Source organism: Haematobia irritans, chromosome 4, assembly GCF_050003625.1.
Source record: "Haematobia irritans isolate KBUSLIRL chromosome 4, ASM5000362v1, whole genome shotgun sequence".
NCBI lineage: Eukaryota > Metazoa > Arthropoda > Insecta > Diptera > Muscidae > Haematobia > Haematobia irritans.
Genome location: NC_134400.1, coordinates 6995913 through 7013594, shown reverse-complemented (window position 1 = coordinate 7013594; position 17682 = coordinate 6995913). Strand labels below are relative to the sequence as shown.

Sequence of the window (17682 nt, the reverse complement as noted above, 5' to 3'; positions counted from 1 at the left end):
TTGAAAATTAGAGCAAATTAAAAAACCAAATAATGAAATGATCGTTTCTTAATTAAAAACTAAACAAAAAACCATAGTTAAACATAAGCTTAAAAAATATAATTTAATCTATTTTATGCTTATTATTATATTTTTTTTAAAGCTTATTGCTTTAATTTCGACTATTAGAATTTCCTTTTACATGGCAATTTAATTATAAAATTGAATATTAATCGACTATTTCAACGGGCAATATTTGAATAAAAAAAATTAAAAAATAAAAACACAAAAATCGAAAATTAAATAACAAAACGTGTTCGCTGAGAGAATGCCTTCGTTTGGCTGCTGTGAAATCTAGATCACTCAGTGTATGTGAAAATTCTGATTTTCCCTATCCATACACACACACACATGTAGATCATTTGTGCGAGAGTGCCAAAGCTTTTACGTTAAAATCAAACAGCTAGAAGAGCACCCGGCCTTTGGCTTCATCGTCAACGAACCAACCAAACACTTGTTAATTGATTTGTGCATAAATTTGTTTAAAATTGACAAGTATTTGCTGTGCCGTTTCGATTTGCCATCTTTGTGTCGTTTCAAGAGACATAAATCACTGCACCATTGCCAGCAGCGACAGCGAAAATGTAAGTTATTTGCCACACAAGAATATTTGAAATTTTATGCAAAAACAACTCAACGCAAGAAAGGTCAGAGTTTGTTTGTTCATTTAAAAATAGTTATATATCTCAATAAGTCAAAATACACACAAACATTATGGGAAAATGAACTATTTCGTGCGAAAATTGAACAAAATTTTATTCCAAATTTTGAGATTCATTAAATTAACGAAAATTTTCTGACATTTTTGGATTTTTAATTACCATTTACGAAATTCATCTTTCTCAAAAAGTAAAAATGAACTAAAAATAAAGAAAAAATCGTAGACGCCAAATCATTCCCATTTTAGTGCATTCTTACTATTTTTAAGAAGTGTACGAAAAACTTCTTTCGGGTTAGTTACAATTGAATTGAATTGAATTGAATTTGTATGTCATTGAAATTTTACTGCCATTTAGGTCATAAAATTTTTGAGACATACTTGGAATTAAGAAAAAATCGTTGGGCTGGGGAAAATTTCTTACAAAATTGTACAAATAAACTAAAACATAATAAAATTTTTGCAATAAATATTAGTTCATTTTGGTATCAGTTTTACAACAGACTCTGGGGAGCCACCGTGGTGCAATGGTTACCTTGCCCGCCTTGCATACACAAGGTCGTCGGTTCGATTCCTAATTCGACCGAACACCAAAAAGTTTTCAGCGGTGGATTATCCCACCTCAGTAATGCTGGTGACATTTCTGAGGGTTTCAAAGCTTCTCTAAGTGGTTTCACTGCAATGTGGAACGCCGTTCGGACTCGGACTCGCTTAACATGGAATCGGGCAGCACTCAGTGATAAGAGAGAAGTTCACCACTGTGGTATCACAATGGACTGAATAGTCTAAGTGAGCCTGATAATTCGGGCTGCCACATAACCGAACCTAACCTACAACAGACTCTGACAATGTGTAATCGGTGTGAAATTATGACTTCCCGTGGTAATACGAATTTAAATCGGGCGAATGATACATATGGGAGCTATATCTAAATCGGAACCGATTTGAACTAAAATTGGTAAGCATAGTGAGAATGTTAATTCTACTCCCTGTGTACAATTTCACGTAAATCGGTGTAAAACTGTGGCCTCTCTGGTCATTTGAGAGTAAATCGGGCGAAAGATATATATGTAAGCTATATCTAAATCGAAACCGATTTCAACTAAAATTGGTAAGCATAGTGAGAATGTTAATTCTACTCTCTGTGTACAATTTCACGTAAATCGGTGTAAAACTGTGGCCTCTCTGGTCATTTGAGAGTAAATCGGGCGAAAGATATATATGTAAGCTATATCTAAATCGAAACCGATTTCAACTAAAATTGGTAAGCATAGTGAGAATGTTAATTCTACTCTCTGTGTACAATTTCACGTAAATCGGTGTAAAACTGTGGCCTCTCTGGTCATTTGAGAGTAAATCGGGCGAATGATACATATGGGAGCTATATCTAAATCGGAACCGATTTGAACTAAAATTGGTAAGCATAGTGAGAATGTTAATTCTACTCTCTGTGTACAATTTCACGTAAATCGGTGTAAAACTGTGGCCTCTCTGGTCATTTGAGAGTAAATCGGGCGAAAGATATATATATGTAAGCTATATCTAAATCGGAACCGATTTCAATAAAATTTAGCACACTTGACTATGCTACTAATTGTACTCGTTAAGAAAAATTGCAATCAAATCAGGGTAAAACTCTGGATTCTGGGGCCAGATGAATGCATATCGGGCGAAAGATATATATGGGAGCTATATGTAATTCTGAACCGATTTCAATCGAATTTATCACATCTGACTAGACAAGTAATTTGACTCCCTGTGCAAAATTGCAACTAAACTGGGGTAAAACTCTGGCTTCTGGGGCCAGAGAAATGTATATCGGGCGAAAGATATATATGGGAGCTTTATCTAAATCGGAACCGATTTCAAAATTGGCGAGCATAATAAGAATATTAGGTTAGGTGGCAGCCCGATATATCAGGCTCACTTAGACTATTCAGTCCATTGTGATACCACGTTGATGAACTTCTCTCTTATCACTGAGTGCGGCGCGATTCCATGTTAAGCTCAATGACAAGGGACCTCCTTTTTATAGCCGAGTCCGAACGGCGTTCCACATTGCAGTGAAACCACTTAGAGAAGCTTTGAAACCCTCAGAAATGTCACCAGCATTACTGAGGTGGGATAATCCACCGCTGAAAAACTTTCTGGTGTTCGGTCGAAGCAGGAATCGAACCCACGACCTTGTGTATGCAAGGCGGGCATGCTAACCATTGCACCACGGTGGCTCCCTTAATAAGAATGTTAATTCTACTCTCTGTATAAAATTTCACGTAAATCAGAGTAAAACTTTGACCTCTGTGGTCAGGTCATATGAGTGTAAATCTGGCGAAAGATTAAATCGGAACCGATTTCAATAAAATTTAGCACACTTTACTACCCAGCAAAAAAAAATTGGAAGTTATTCTAAAAAAACAACTTTAAAAGTACTTACAAAAATGTCCTCCCAAAGATGTTCTTCATTTTAACTGCAGAGGAAGTTCAATTTAGTCCATTGTTTTATAACTCGTTTGTTTGTCATATTTTTAAAAGGAAATTTAAATTTTTATACCCTCCACCATAGAGATGGGGGTATTTTAACTTTGTCATTCCGTTTGTAACACATCGAAATATTGCTCTACGACCCCATAAAGTATATATATTCTGGGTCGTGGTGAAATTCATCCGATCCGGCTGAAATTTGGTACATGGTGTTAGTATATGGTCTCTAACAACCATGCAAAAATTGGTCCACATCGGTCCATAATTATATATAGCGCCCATATAAACCGATCCCCCGATTTGGCTTGCGGAGCCCCTTGGAAGAGCAAAATTCATCCGATTGGGTTGAAATTTGGTACGTGATGTTTGTATATGTTCTCCAACAACCATGCAAAAATTGGTTCACATCGGTCCATAATTATATATAGCCCCCATATAAACCGATCCCCCGACTTGGCTTGCTGAGCCTCTAAGAGAAGCACATTTCATCCGATCCGGCTGAAATTTGGTACATGGTGTTAGTATATGGCCTCTAACAACCATGCAAAAATTGGTCCACATCGGTCCATAATTATATATTGCCTCCATATAAACCGATCCCCCGATTTGGCTTGCGGAGCCTCTTAGAGGAGCACAAGTCATCCGATCCGATTGAAATTTGGTACATGGTGTTGGTATATGGTCTCTAACAACCATGCAAAAATTGGTTCACATCGGTCCATAATTATATATAGCCCCCATATAAACCGATCCCCCGACTTGGCTTGCTGAGCCTCTAAGAGAAGCAAATTTCATCCGATCCGGCTGAAATTTGGTACATGGTGTTAGTATATGGCCTCTAACAACCATGCAAAAATTGGTCCACATCGGTCCATAATTATATATTGCCTCCATATAAACCGATCCCCCGATTTGGCTTGCGGAGCCTCTTAGAGGAGCACAAGTCATCCGATCCGATTGAAATTTGGTACATGGTGTTGGTATATGGTCTCTAACAACCATGCAAAAATTGGTCCACATCAGTCTATAATTATCTATAGCCCCCATATAAACCGATCCCCAGATTTGGTTTGCGGAGCCTCAAAGAGAAGCAAATTTCATCCGATCCGGCTGAAATTTGGTACATAGTGTCAGTATATGGTCTCTAACAACCATGCCAAAAGTGGTCCATATCAGTCCATAATCACTTATAGCTCCCATATAAACCGATCCCGAGATTTGGTTTTGGAGCCTCTTGGAGGAGCAAATTTCATCCGAGTGAGTTGAAATTTGTGGATGACAGTCTTTCATAGAAGTTTCTACGCAATCCATGGTGGAGGGTACATAAGATTCGGCCTGTCCGAACTTACGGCCGTATATACTTGTTTTTATTTCAAATGGGTTGAAAAGCAGATTAAGAATTAATAAAATGGTACAAATTATTAACATTTTGCCGAAAAAAATGATAAATACTTTCTAGAAAAAAAAAAATAACATTTTGCCGAAAAAAATGATAAATACTTTCTAGAAAAATTGCGAATTTTTGAAAACATTTGAAGACACGCGTTATATATTATTTCCAGACACGCGTTATATATTATTTGTCAAAATATCACAAAATTTCTTAATTGTCATCCAAAACACTGAATTGGGATCACACCTTAAGAATTGATGCAAATTCAGTTCAACGGCTGTTGAAATGGTGGACATCCGTTCTATGACAAGTCCATGTTAAATTCATCGCTTCTGCGCCAAGTTTGCACCACTTCCGGATCCGAAAAGACCACTTTCACTACTTTTTGGAGACACTTTTTTTTTGCTGGGTTTGTATTCCTTGTGCGAAATTTCAAGCAAATGAATATCGGGCAAAAGATATAGGTATATGGGAGTTATATCTAAATTTGAACCGATTTCTTCCAAAATCAATAGGGTTCTATTCTGACCCAAAACACATACTTGTGCCAAATTTGAAGTCAATTGAAGTGAAAATTGCGGTCTAGACTTTGATCACAGAAGTGTGTTCACAGGCAGACGGACATGGCTATATCGACTCAGGGGCCCACCATGAGCAATATTGCCAAAGGCACCATATGTCTGTCTCGTCTCCTTCTGGATGTTGCAAACATATGCTAACTAACTTATAATATCCAGTTCCACAGTGTGGCGTAGGGTTTAAAAATAAACATTGATTAGTAAATAATATGCCCGCCTTGTATACATAGGATTATGGGTTCAATACCAATTTCGAACGAACACCAAAATGTTTTTCTGCAGCCTCTGTTATTCGCTCTCAATAAAGCGAATAACTTTTCTGAGTGTTTGGAATCGGGAACAGGGAAAAGACAGAAGTTCACTACTCGTGGTATCACAATTGACCGAATATTCTAAGTGAGCCTTAATTAATGGAATGTCACTATACCTAACCTTCATTAAGACAATAAACAATTTAATTTTTAATATGAAAACTTTTGTTTGGGTCTAGAAAAATCATAAAACAAAATATTCGTTGGCTAAATTTTAATGAGAAATTTCATTAATACTACGAAGATTTTTCCGCCGGCCTAAATTTGACATCAGTTTAACGATAGATGTTTTTTTCTGTACAAAATATTTTTTAATTTCATTTCACAATTTCTCATATTTTTCCAATTCCCCATTTTAATATCCCCTTTAATATTTTTTTTTTTTTAATTTCAGATTTCTAATCTTCAATATTTGATGGCAATCGCTACTTAGCTTCAAGTTTACTCTTCAATCCTGGAAGTATATTTAATTAGCAATACCAAAACAAACATTGTCAATAATTTTCAAAGATAACATAGAAACGAGAGCTAAAACGAAATATTAAAACAAATAACGAATAATACGAAAAAAGAAACGCACGCACCTAAACGCTGTAACCTATGAGCATAGAACTTTTGAAATTGAAAAAATTACGCACACGCATACAAACTCCCCCCAAAAAAAGTTCTAAGTTCTAAATTCAGGTTGATGTAATTGTTAACTAATCTGAGATAAGATAAGAAAAAAGTGGTATACAAAAAAAATCTCAATGTTGAAAAGAGGAAATAATTGAATAGAATCTAGACATGAGGGGTTCTACAAAAATGTAAAGCACATTGAAATAGCCAAGAAAATGTTTAAAATTTAAACATAACTCATATTTATAAAAAACATTAAAAAAAAAACAACAATTAATTAAAACTACCAAGAATATCCATAGATCAACACTGGCGACAACAAAGAGGTAAGTTTTTAGATTATTCATTAAAAGTAAATACAGAAAGAGATTATAAAAATAATATCAATAAAAATCAACGTATTCTAGTCACTTTTGTTTACTTACCTCGGGAAAATTCAATGATATCATAGAGAGAGTCCGGTTGCCATAGTTGCTAGAATTCTGAAAAAAGTAGATATTTTACTGGTAGATTTATTGATGTTTTGGTAGATTTTGTAAAATATTATTTAAATTTTTTATACAAATAAAATTTTGAAAAAATGTCTATGGATATGAAACATTTTTATAGAAATAAAATTTTGACAAAATTTTCTATAGAAATAAAATTTTGGCAAAATTTTATATAGGAATAACATTTTGACAATATTTTCTATAGAAATAAAATTATAGAAAAAATTTTTCTATAGAAATAAAATTATAGAAAAAAACTTTCTATAGATATAAAACTTTCTATAGAAAAAAAATTATGAAAAAATTTTCTATAGAAATAAAATTTTGACAAAATTTTCTATAGAAATAAAATTTTGACAAAATTTTCTATAGAAATAAAATTTTGACAAAATTTTCTATAGAAATAAAATTTTGACAAAGTTTTCTATAGAAATAAAATTTTGACAAAATTTTCTATAGAAATAAAATTATGACAAAATTTTCTATAGAATTAAAATTGTGAAAAAGTTTTCTATAGAAATAAAATTTTGAAAAAATTGTCTATAGAAATAAAATTTTGACAAAATTTTCTATAGAAATAAAATTTTGACAAAATTTTCTATAGAAATAAAATTTTGGCAAAATTTTGTATAGGAATAAAATTTTGACAATATTTTCTATAGAAATAAAATTTTGACAAAATGTTCTATAGAAATAAAATTTTGACAAAATTTTCTATAGAAATAAAATTTTGACAAAATTTTCTATAGAAATAAAATTTTGACAAAATTTTCTATAGAATTAAAACTATGAAAAAATTTTCTATAGAATTAAAATTATTAAAAAATTTTCTATATACATAAAATTTTGACAAAATTTTCTATATACATAAAATTTTGACAAAATTTTCTATAGACATAAAATTTTGACAAAATTGTCTATAGAAATAAAATTTTGACAAAATTTTCTATAGAAATAAAATTTTGGCAAAATTTTGTATAGGAATAAAATTTTGACAAAATTTTCTATAGAAATAAAATTTTGACAAAATTTTCTATAGACATAAAATTTTGACAAAATTGTCTATAGAAATAAAATTTTGACAAAATTTTCTATAGAAAGAAAATTATGGCAAAATTTTCTATGGAAATAAAATTTTGACAAAATTTTCTATAGAAATAAAATTATGGCAAAATTTTCTATAGAAATAAAATTTTGACAAAATTTTGTATAGAAATAAAATTTTGGCAAAATTTTATATAGGAATAAAATTTTGACAATATTTTCTATAGAAATAAAATTATAGAAAAAATTTTTCTATAGAAATAAAATTATAGAAAAAAACTTTCTATAGATATAAAATTTTGACAAAATTTTCTATAGAAATAAAATTTTGACAAAATTTTCTATAGAAATAAAATTATGGCAAAATTTTCAATAGAAATAAAATTTTGACAAAATTTTCTATAGAAATAAAATTTTGGCAAAATTTTGTATAGGAATAAAATTTTGACAATATTTTCTATAGAAATAAAATTTTGACAAAATTTTCTATAGAAATGAAATTTTGACAAAATTTTCTATAGAAATAAAATTATGACAAAATTTTCTATAGAATTAATATTATGAAAAAATGTTCTATAGAAATAAAATTTTGACAAAATTTTCTATAGAAATAAAATTTTTACAAAATTTTCTATAGAAATAAAATTTTGACAAAATTTTCTATAGAAATAAAATTTTGGCAAAATTTTGTATAGAAATAAAATTTTGACAATATTTTCTATAGAACTAAAATTTTGACAAAATTTTCTATAGACATAAAATTTTGACAAAATTGTCTATAGAAATAAAATTTTGACAAAATTTTCTATAGAAATAAAATTTTGACAAAATTTTCTATAGAAATAAAATTTTGACAAAATTTTCTATAGAAATAAAATTTTGACAAAATTTTCTATAGACATAAAATTTTGACAAAATTGTCTATAGAAATAAAATTTTGACAAAATTTTCTATAGAAATAAAATTTTGACAAAATTTTCTATAGAAATAAAATTTTGACAAAATTTTCTATAGAAATAAAATTTTGACAAAATTTTCTATAGAAATAAAATTTTGACAAAATTTTCTATAGAAATAAAATTTTGACAAAATTTTCTATAGAAATAAAATTTTGACAAAATTTTCTATAGAAATAAAATTTTGGCAAAATTTTGTATAGGAATAAAATTTTGACAATATTTTCTATAGAAATAAAATTTTGACAAAATGTTCTATAGAAATAAAATTTTGACAAAATTTTCTATAGAAATAAAATTTTGACAAAATTTTCTATAGAAATAAAATTTTGACAAAATTTTCTATAGAATTAAAACTATGAAAAAATTTTCTATAGAAATAAAATTTTGACACAATTTTCTATATACATAAAATTTTGACAAAATTTTCTATAGACATAAAATTTTGACAAAATTGTCTATAGAAATAAAATTTAGACAAAATTTTCTATAGAAATAAAATTTTGACAAAATTTTCTATAGAAATAAAATTTTGACAAAATTTTCTATAGAAATAAAATTTTGACAAAATTTTCTATAGAAATAAAATTTTGACAAAATTTTCTATAGAAATAAAAATTTGACAAAATTTTCTATAGAAATAAAATTTTGACAAAATTTTCTATAGAAATAAAATTTTGACAAAATTTTCTATAGAAATAAAATTTTGACAAAATTTTCTATAGAAATAAAATTTTGACAAAATTTTCTATAGAAATAAAATTGACAAAATTTTCTATAGAAATAAAATTATGAAAAAATTTTCTATAGAAATAAAATTTTGACAAAATTTTCTATAGAAATAAAATTATAGAAAAAAAATTTCTATAGAAATAAAATTATAGAAAAAAACTTTCTATAGAAATAAAATTTTGACAAAATTTTCTATAGAAATAAAATGTTGACAAAATTTTCTATAGAAATAAAATTTTGACAAAATTTTCAAAATAAAATTTTGGTAAAATATTCTATAGAAATAAAATTTCGGCAATATGTTCTATAGAAATAAAATGTTGACAATATTTTCTATAGAAATAAAATTTTGACAAAATTTTCTATAGGCATTTAATTTTGACAAAATTTATAGAAATAAAATTAAAAAAAAAACTAAAATAATAAAATATTTTGCTGGAAGAAAAAAACATTTTTTTTCATACAAACAACAAAAACTTGAGAAAAACTTTCAAATTATGATTTTTTAAATTTGGTAGATTTTATGAGAAAGAGAGAGTCCTGCTTCAGTCTCTACTAAGCTACAATTAATATTATGAAATTAGCCGAAACTTAAATATCTTAGATGAATTCTTCCTCTTAGAGTATAAAAAGTATGACGATCTTCACGATGCAGGTGTTTTCAGAATTGATATTCATCTTTTGCTTTTAGTCTCTTTATCTTTGCACAGGGTATTAACTAGATTACCCTTTAAATAATTTGCATTATTCAGAATATAACATTAACATTCCAATGAACAGAAATAATGTGCGTCTTTTTGATGCTTATCTTGAAACTAAAATAAATAAAACTCTAGAAAGAGAATGGCAAATAAGATTATTCATGGACAAATATTGGTTTGTACTGATTCATTGCTATTTGGTTTCAGAAATATAATCAGAGCTCTGTTGAGCATATATAGAAGACAATAGATGGAGACTGTCCATAGATCATGCCAAAAACTAAACCGACTCAACAACGAAAATGGTTCACAAAGGGGTGACAATAGTCATAGATTAATCAAAATTATTTTTGTGTATTTGATTATCAACAGGAGCAGAAGCAAGTCAAATCTGAGTTTAGATTTGTATGGTCCTCTATCGGAGAAACTAAATATTCAAAAGTGATACCTCCAGGGCACTTATGTCAATTTAACACTTAAATACGCAATGTATTTAAGTGTTAAATGAATGAAATTTTGACAAAATTTTCTCTAGGAATAAAATTTTGACAAAATTTTCTCTAGGAATGAAATTTTGACAAAATCTTCTCTAGGAATAAAATTTTGGCAAAATTTTCTATGGGAATAAAATCTTGACAAAATTCTCTATAGAAATGCAATTTTGACAAAATTTTCTATAGAACAAAATTTTCTATAGAAATCAAAAATTGCAAAAAGAGATTTTTTTATTTGGTAGTTTTTTGGTAAAATTTTCTTCAAATGTTGGTAGATTATTTATGAATCCAGTGACAGCTATGATTGTAAATGCAAATAGGAATTTAATTTTCTTTTTCAAATCAAACTCCTCCGTGAGCTCTTGTAACACATTGCTAGAGAGTAACTTCTATTTCTTTGAATGTAGACTAATCTCATCCTCTCTCACAGACCAAAAAATCATTACCACAAAAACTTTGTACATTTTAGATAATCTCTTCTTATTATTGATGATGTGGGTGGATGTATTCTCTATTTAACACAAAAGAGTACTTTCTGTTGGTCTCAATTACCTCTCTAACTCTCTAGACATCTGCTTGTAGTTATTTTATTTTTACTGTTGTGTTTGTTGTTATTGTTACTAGCAATACCTCAATAGTGTGTGTCGAAATTTATGTAGTCTTGTTTGAAGGGAAGTAGAACTAAAACTACTAGACTCTCTCTCTCTCTCTCTAACTCCCTATGTAACCTTACAGTCTTTATCTTTTGTTTAGAGCTTTCATTTTAGTCGTCTTTATAACTCTCCTTCTCACTGGGCTAGTTTGAGGCAATGTTTTTACTGCTGGTTTTATTGGTGTGCTTCATTACAAAAGTTTGATATAGAGAGTAGAGTTCTTTAAGTCTATTTTACTGTTTACACTTGTACATTTTTTTCAATGTTTACGTTAAGAATAGATAAAATACTCGATTAAGTCTTACGTCAGTTTTCATTTTATAGCAAATCATATCTGGAGTATTATGTGATAAAACTAAAGACGAATATATATGACTGGAAGTTTAACTTGGCCGAATATAATTTGGATGACATAGAAGGGTATTCCTCTAGACCAAAAACTAATTGAAGCTCAATGTAATATGGATTTTCGACTAAGTAGAGCATTTAATTTTTGTTTTTCTTCAAAGTTAAATTCTACGACGTTCTAGCAATGTCAGTACACAAGTTTGTTTTAATCGGCTATATGGAGATATCATCCTAAAGCTTGGCATAGTCATATTTTTACTGCGGTCAGGGCAAGTTCGGTTGATATTTTCACACACAACACACAACTAAATGTTGAATATGATTTAATAACAAAATTATGTACTAAAACCTTTTCAAGGCCATCCAAGAAAGTTCTATTTAAATTACCTTTGTTCCAATGACCCATACTTCTCAGAAGACCTCCAGATTTATTCCACTTTCATCATTCACATATGGGTGATTATGGCATCACTGGCATCATAATGAATTACACACACACACACAAACACCCATGTGCACATACAGGTCCCATAATCCATTAAGGTGATGTATTCGCAGTCAGAAAAAAAACCGGCAAAAGTATGAATGAAATTTCTGAATATCAAAGACACGTTTTCCCATGCAAGACAACCGACAGGCAGCACATCCAACAAATGTGTTCTTATTTTCATTGCCTGCCATTGATGACATCAGGGGCTAATTTTACACTTGTTGCAGTAGGCAGAGCCCCAAAGAGCAAAAAAAGCAACCGACAGCCAAATCTAACAACGGCAACAAATCAACTGAAAATTATAAAAAAAAATGAAAACTAAATAAATATCTGAAAACACATTCTAAATACCGCGAGTCATTAAAATCGCATACGAATATCATTTTGAGGCAACAAAATTGTTGCCATATACCCAGCTAGTTGGCCAAGTAGTGATGTTGGCAATTTTATCGACTCAGAAGTCAAATATTCTCCGTGGACAACCTGCGAGAGTTATACCCAGTGAACAATTTTCTTGGATCAAGGACAATAAGATGGTACACGCTCACAAAAAATCGCTTCTGTAACATATACTCCCAAACATATTTTGCTTCGAGCATATATATTTTTGGGTATTGCCCAAACATTTATATGTTTGATCTCTTCCAATATATAATATGTTTGAAAGCATATTGGTCTAAACAATATATGTTTAGGTAGTCTAAGTTCCAAACATTTTGTATTTTTGCATCTAAATTCAATAATGTTGTCTTCCAAAAAACAATATGTTATTATGTGACCATAAAATAAGTTTGGATGCATTTTGCACCCAAAAATATTATATGCTTAAAAAATTCTCCCAAACAATATTGTGCTCAAAATTTTATTTATTTATTTATATATTTACAATCATAATGAATTATGAAAATAAACAGGTAATATAGGTGCTAACAACATAGGTTTTCGACCTGAATGCTCAAACTTTTGTTTCTGCCCAATTGTATATTCCCCGAAATCTTTCTCACTTCCACGAGATTTTTTAGTTCTTAGCACCTTTTTCTCTAATACAAACATTGTAGAAGAAATTATTCAATTTTATGATTTTTTTTATTTTAATTTTACCTTTTGCCGGACGGGGATTCGAACAGCGGACCACACAGTTTGTAAGGATCAAAGAAGTAGCTGATCAATTGCCCAAGGAAAAATAAAATGGTAATTTTGTAATAACAAGCAACAACCACCAACTTAATTCAATATCGCTCCCTGTTAAATAGCGCTCCAAGCTACTAAACACATATATGTTTATAGGCTATTTCTAAATTAATATATGTTTGCATCCAAGCATATTATATTTACAAACATTTTATGTCCCAAACATAATATGTTCTAACATATTAACATATATGTCCCAAACATTTTATGCTAGTTTATGAACATTATATGCTTGCACTCAAAAATATTGTGTTTAAAAATTCGTGTTCCAAACATATAATGTTTATAGCCAAACATATGAAAAACAGTCTTTTTCATCCGTGTAGTTACAAAATTTCATTAAAATTGAGCCGATGACATTTTTTATTCATATAACGAAAAAATTTTATATTATGAAAATGTTCGTTAATAATACAACATGTTTCGTTTTTTCAGTAAAAATTTCGCAATAATAACGAAAAAATTCATTATATTTACGAATTTGTTTGAGATTTTTTTTGAAGGGAGAGAGGCAGAGCGAAAAATTGAAATTTTTTCTCCTTCTAAGTTGAATTCCTATTATGCACCTTCCATAAGTCATTGCTGACAAAACCAATTTGTTTGCAGGGTCCAAATATATTTGCACTTTTTTCTGTGTTGTGTTTTTTTTAACCAAAAGATTTTATGATTTTCTTTGACGTTATATTTTCTTTGGCATTTGTATGTCGAGATGAAATGAAATATAAAAATGCATTTCAATAAGTTTTGAGAGAAGTTTTTTTGCTTGTTTGTTTAATGACTTTGGAAACGTCAAACGTTTAACCATCCCATGACATTAAAATGCACAGAAAAGTCAGAGGTGTGGTATGAAATGAAATTATTGTATATTTCAGACGCACGTCTTCAAAAAAATAAGAAAAATAAAAAGGGAGATTTATGTGCAATTTAAGACAGTAAAAAAATAATAAAATGCTCACACATATTTATGAATAATTGGTTAATTTGTAATGAAACAGTACAAGAAACACACGGACAAGTCAACAGTCTTCATACGGCTCCCTCAGTTGTGAAAATAATGCCATATCATCACCAAATGTTTTTGAAGAATAATAGACATATTTTGTCTAAAAACAATTAACAAATTTGAATCTTTATTTACTCTGATGTGGAATAAAGATTCAACACTAAAGCAAATCGCTAGATGCAAATGGTGATGCATAGGTCATGTGTAGTGAAACGCCTAAGGTTTTCGAAGTTTTCGTTTGTAATCCCTGCTTCGAACGAACACCAAAAAATTTTTTTTCAGTGGTAATGCTGGTGACATTGAATCACGGTAGCTTTCGAATAATAAATTCGTGTGGAGTCCCGATGCTGCCACGGGGAATAACAAAAGAAAACAACAAAAAATTAACGAATTCTTATTCGAAAGCTACCGTGGTGTAATGATTGGCATTTCCCCGTACGTCCGGTACCCTTTTTGGTTATACCTGTTAATAGATCATAGCTCTTCTAAGTGATGCTATTCAAGCTAAGTCAGCCAATTCAAGATCACGCTTGCCACTCGAGGCAAAAATAGTCTACCAAAATTTGAAGAAAATTTTACCGAAAAATACAAAATAAAATATTTTGCAGATTTTCATCAAATTTTTGTGATTATTATGAAACAAGTATATACAGCACTAAGTTCGGGCGGGCCGAATCTTATATACCCACCACCATGAACCAAATATTAGGGTTTCCTTTGAAATTTCAGGAGGGCTTGAGGACACTTCCCGAAGATAAATTTAAAGATTTCACCTATGAGGACTATACCAGATTCTGGATTTATAAGAAGAATTTTTGTTTGAGTTTTAGAGGAATCATTAACATCTCTTGTAAGTGTGCAAGAAAATTATAAAATAACGTCTTGATTTGAAATCTTAAATCTGTAGAAGTAAAATCTGGAAATTTTACATTGAGTTTCAAGCAATTTTCATGATCAGTGCGACTTCTACACCCTCAAGAAGTGAAGTCGGTCTATATGGAGGCATTACCAAAGGGACCGATAAAAACTTAATCGGATACACGTTTTTGTGAGACTACAATACCATAATATTTACAATTTCAGGCAAATCAGATAAAAACTACGGTTTCTAGAAACCCAAGGAGTTAAATCGGGAGATCGTTCTTATGGGGGCTATACTAAAATATGGACCGAAACTCACCGTTTTCGACACACCTCTTTATGACCCGAAAATACCTCTAGATTTCCAATTTCAGGCAAATAGGATAAAAACTACGGTTTCTATAAGCCCAAGACCCCAAATCGGTAGGTCGTTTTATATGGGGACCATACCAAAACATGGACCGATACTCACAATTTTTGGCACACGTATTTGTGGTCCTACAATACCTCTAGATTTCCAATTTCAGGTAAATTGAATAAAAACTGCGGTTTCTATAAGCCCAAGAAGTAAAATCGGGAGATCAGCCTATATGGGAGCTATACCAAAATATGGACCGATACTCACAATTTTTGGCACACGTATTTGTGGTCCTACAATACCTCTAGATTTTCAATTTCAGGTAATTTGAATAAAAACTGCGGTTTCTATAAGCCCAAGAAGTAAAATCGGGAGATCGGTCTATATGGGGGTTATATGGGGGTTACACCAAAACATGGACCGATACTCACAATTTTTGGCACACGTATTTGTGGTCCTACAATACTTCTAGATTTCCAATTTCAGGTAAATTGAATAAAAACTGCAGTTTCTATAAGTCCAAGAAGTAAAATCGGGAGATCGGTCTATATGGGGGCTATACCAAAATGTGGACCGATACTCACAATTTTTGGCACACGTATTTGTGGTCCTACAATACCTCTAGATTTCCAATTTCAGGTAAATTGAATAAAAACTGCGGTTTCTATAAGCCCACGAAGTAAAATCGGGAGATCGGTCTATATGGGGCTATACCAAAACATGGACCGCTACTCACCATTTTTGGCACACCTCTTTATGGTCATAAAATACATCTAGATTTCAAGTTTCAGGCAAATTGGATAAAAACTACGATTTCTATAAGCCCAAGACCCCAAATCGGGAGGTCGGTTTATATGGGGACTATATCAAAACCTGGACCGATATAGGCCATCTTCGAACTTGATCTGCCTGCAGACAAAAGACGAGTTTGGGCAAAATTTCAGCACGATTGCTTCATTATTTAAGACTGTAGCGATTTTATTTCTATCTAAAATGTTGTCAAAATTTAATTTCTATAGAAAATTTTGACAAAATTTTATTTCTATAGAAAATTTTGTCAAAATTTCATTTCTATAAAAAATTTGTCAAAATTTTAGTTCTATAGAAAATGTTGTCAAAATTTTATTTCTATAGAAAATTTTGTCAAAATTTTATTTCTACAGTGAATCTTGTCAAAATTTTATTTCTATAGAAAATTTTGTTAACATTTATTTTCCATCGAAAATGTTGTCCAAATTTTATTTTTATAGAAAATTTTGTCAAATTTTTATTTCTATAGAAAATTTTGTCAAAATTTAAATTCTATAGAAAATTTTATTTCTATCTAAAATTTTGTCAAATTTTTATTTCTATCTAAAATTTTATCAAATTTTTATTTCTATAGAAAATTTTGTCAAAATGTTATTTCTATAAAAACTTTTGACAAAATTTTATTTCTATAGAAAATTTTGTCAAATTTTAATTTCTATCTAAAATTTTATCAAATTTTTATTTCTATAGAAAATTTTGTCAAAATGTTACTTCTATAAAAACTTTTGACAAAATTTTATTTCTATGTGGGTGGCCATCTTTTCTAATTAGTATTTTGGTATCCTAGCTTAGCTCTGGCTAGAAATTAATTACTCAGTTTCTTTTTATCCAAAACTTCCTTAGAATTAACTTCTTAAATTGATGATTTTTCTTCTTCTTTCTACATTTGTATTGCGGTAATTGTCTAAACCCAAACTTCCAATCAAAGGCAAGTCGTTTGCCTTTCTTCATCACTTCATAGCTTATGCAGTAAAATTTTGTTAAAAAGAAAGAGAACTAAAGCAATTGTCCCTTAGAAGACCATCAAAAACTGCCATAAAATATGGCATAAATTGACCACCAAAGTTAAGACGACAAAGATGAAGCAGAACAGAGTTCAGCCAAACCTAATAAAGTCCCCACAGGCAAATGAACTGGGAAAGGATTTTACAGTCGAAAGTCATATGAAACCACAGCAGGAAAATACAAAATCTTTGCACAAAAACCCCAAAAAAAAAAAAAACACTGTCAACAAAAGAACTAAGGAAAATTGGAAGCCAAACAAAAAATAAAAGAAATTGAAAAGAAAAAAAATATTGGAAAAAGGTTGACAATTTCGACCATTATGTACCCTATACTCATATACATATAAGGAGAAAAACAAATCTGTTTGAACATTATTGTCCCAGTTATTTAATATTTTGTTTGAAAAATATTTAATACTTGTGTTCGGAATATGCACAGATAGGAAATTTCATTAAAACTGAGCAAAC

At 30.0% G+C, this 17682-nt stretch overlaps 2 protein-coding genes across 10 annotated transcripts in view; one reads left to right on the top strand and one right to left on the bottom strand.

Moving 5' to 3' along the window:
- cmpy (crimpy) overlaps positions 1-17682 on the bottom strand; it is a 465170-nt gene that overhangs the window by 246407 nt on the left and 201081 nt on the right. For both annotated transcript variants that reach the window (XM_075304859.1, XM_075304858.1), the window contains exons 4-5: positions 11885-12279; positions 6504-6560 (exon numbers count right to left, since the gene is read on the bottom strand). The gene's annotated coding sequence lies outside the window, so the exon portion shown is untranslated. The remainder of the gene's footprint in view (positions 1-6503; positions 6561-11884; positions 12280-17682) is intronic.
- LOC142233814 (uncharacterized) overlaps positions 1-17682 on the top strand; it is a 180855-nt gene that overhangs the window by 678 nt on the left and 162495 nt on the right. Inside the window, exons 2-3 of one of the 8 annotated variants that reach the window (XM_075304849.1) lie at positions 143-623; positions 5855-6404. The exons of 2 other annotated variants lie outside the window; for them this stretch is intronic. The gene's annotated coding sequence lies outside the window, so the exon portion shown is untranslated. The remainder of the gene's footprint in view (positions 1-142; positions 624-5854; positions 6405-17682) is intronic. 5 more of the 8 variants (XM_075304847.1, XM_075304850.1, XM_075304848.1 and 2 more) reach the window with 5 other exon arrangements.